This window comes from Chamaea fasciata, unplaced genomic scaffold (assembly GCF_029207755.1).
Source record: "Chamaea fasciata isolate MVZ Bird 193981 ecotype frontalis unplaced genomic scaffold, bChaFas1.0.hap1 SCAF_47, whole genome shotgun sequence".
NCBI lineage: Eukaryota > Metazoa > Chordata > Aves > Passeriformes > Sylviidae > Chamaea > Chamaea fasciata.
The window spans coordinates 740,920-743,522 of record NW_027094132.1 but is presented as its reverse complement, the minus strand read 5'-3'; the positions used below and the strand labels follow the sequence as shown (position 1 = coordinate 743,522).

The 2,603-nt window shown below is 49.2% G+C and overlaps 1 long non-coding RNA gene across 1 annotated transcript; it reads right to left on the bottom strand.

Annotated features, from left to right (window-relative positions):
* Positions 1–669: 669 nt before the first annotated feature.
* Positions 670–2,317, bottom strand: LOC136304089 (uncharacterized). The gene is made up of 3 exons (XR_010724378.1): positions 1,876–2,317; positions 1,469–1,657; positions 670–692 (listed from the first exon to the last, which is right to left on the bottom strand). It is a non-coding gene; the product is annotated as an uncharacterized lncRNA (long non-coding RNA).
* Positions 2,318–2,603: the final 286 nt, after the last annotated feature.

Here is a 2,603-nt window from a genome sequence, read left to right as displayed (position 1 = left end):
CCCGGTCTGAAACGTGCTCAAGGGGGATTTGTTTGTTTCCAGCTTTCCAGGGCATTGATTTGCACCACAACATACTGAAGGACTAAGGCCTGAACAACAGGTCCTGAGCTAAATCTGCCCTCTGGATGACCCTTCCAACCAAATGTTCAATGGATCTGCTCCTTAACCAAGTCTTACTATCAATAGGATCGATGCATTCATTCATTGGTGAAACACATCTTTATCTTTCAGCATGAAGAAATCAGACAAGGCTACATCTGGCCTTGCTTCCTCCTTGAGCCCTGGACAGGCTCAGGGAGAAAATAAGAGGAGAAGGAAATCAGATCTCCTGCCCCAGAAGGTCTGTCAGATTGCTCGTTCACCACTGTCAAAGCTGGGCTACTCTCACAGTGCAGTCAGAAGCCTGGTGGCCAAGAAAGGGGGAGGCAGTGTAGGATTTCCTAGTTCCTCGCAGTGACTTTCCCGAGCTTTGCTGGGACAGCTTTCCCCACCTGATGAGTGGATCTGGATGAAGGATAAATAAAAAGGGTGTCTGCTGATGTATCTTTCTTAACCACTAGAGGCAACCTTTTGTACCAGTGATAAGGTGCATTGCTTACCTTCTTCTTTTCTGATTTGCCTTTGCACTCCTGCATGATAGTAAATTACACTGTTGCTTCAGCTGATGTCTGTGTCTGTGTCTGTGACTCTCCCTGTTGCAGACAAGTAAAAAATGTTATTAAAGAAAGGTCTTATGGAATATGGATGAGGCCATGCTACTTCAGCTAAGCAGCTAGCAATAGCCTGCAAGCTCCCAGTTGAAAACTGTTTAGAGAAAGAGAAGTTTGTTCACACAACAACCTATTCTTAGGGAGAAAAACAAGTGCATCTGCATAAATATTAGCTCTGTTCCATCAGAACCCACCAAGGAAAAATGGAAACAACCTGAAACTTAGCACATACACACAAATGACCTTCTGACCAATAAATGAGGCAGTAAGAAAACTACCAGTCAATGGGTGCTGCACATGAGGTCCCTGAAAACTGGATAAAATAAGTGATGTGAATAAAGAATTGGCTTTATCGGCATGAAGGATATGGAGTCTCGGCTGATTCATTACAACATCTCCCCACCACCAAAACAAACACACAGCCAGTTGAGCACAAGACCTGCCTCTCTGCCAGCCCATTTCTCGGAAAACACCCCTGATTGCCATCTCTGCAAGTGCAATCCCCACTTTCCAACTACCTTTTCTGCAGCCAGGCGAGAAAAGTCGTCGCTCCCAGCTCCGGACACCTCCAGAAACCAACTGCTTTCAGCAGTCACAAGCCTGAAATACCAACTTCCTTACTGAACCAGCCCACTGGGAGCTCACACAGGGAGGCCTTTTGTCCAAGGATACCCACACAAGAGCTCGAGGCTGGAGCAGTTTGAAATGCAACTCCTCCCGATGTTAAACCACCCTTTATCAAATGAGCACATACCAACCTGCCCCAAAGGGAAAGCCGGCAGGAAAGAGAAGCTCTTCTCCTGCAATAGCAAGCTCTGTGCTTCTTTCTGTTCCAGCTGGAGAGTGGAGGCCATGGGCTACTCCTCACTTTGGGAAGGAACCCTGGGAAACGGCCGGATCTGGGAGACCAGCAGAGGGAAGTTCCCCAAAAGGTACAAAAAGGTTCTCTGCAGAGGGGGAAAAAAAAAAAAAATTAAAAAAAAAATTATATATATATATAAAAATGAAGCATTTCAAAAAGTTCTCAGACAGAAATTTCTGCCCCAACATGACAACCCCAAAGTCTCTGTGGTCTTTCAGGACACATCATTTTTGTCAGTCCCCCAAAGCACAATCAGCTCCCCAACAAGACTTCAAGACTAAAGGACAAACCTTGCCCCCTCACCTCTCCACACCAGCCGAGGGAGTCTCTGTCCATTGCAAGATCTTTGTCAGTCTGCATTGGCAGGAGCTGGCTGCAGGAGGCATTTGCATTGGAAATCTCCCCACATGGGGGGAAAAACAGAAGAAGCGATTCCTGAGGAAAGAAAATGGCAACATCCTTTGGGAAGACACCGGTGTGAGCTCCCTACAAGTGAAGGCCTTTCATCCCTTGCATCAAGCAACATCCATCCATGGGGCAGCACTAGCGTTTTGATGACAATGCTGACAAAATCACTGCCCCTTCCTGCTGCTGTTGCTGACTCCAAATCATGAGAGATGTTCCAACTCTGCAAAAAACAGGCAGAGATGGCGAGAAAAAAACAGCTAGTCTGCTGAAAAGGTGACCAAAAGAATGCTTTCTCATGTCCCCTTTTCATCCTTTCCCCAGGCAAGACAAAGCAATGTCCTTTTCCTCCGTCACCGACGGTGACTCAGGTACAGGATGCAGCGTGGAGACAGAGTCCACCACTGCTCCCAGAGCCCGCCCTGGCCACGGGCTTCCCGTGCCCTACCGTGCCGAGCCGAGCTGTGCTGAGCCGAGCCGAGCCGCGGCCATTGCCCTCCGGCCGTTGTGGCCACAGTCGGTGATGGACGCCATGGCGGAGCTGCCGCTGCCCGCCGGGCTCAGCGCCGGCACCTTCCCCGCCAAGCTGTGGCGCCTGGCGAACAGCCCCCGCGTCCGCTCCGTGC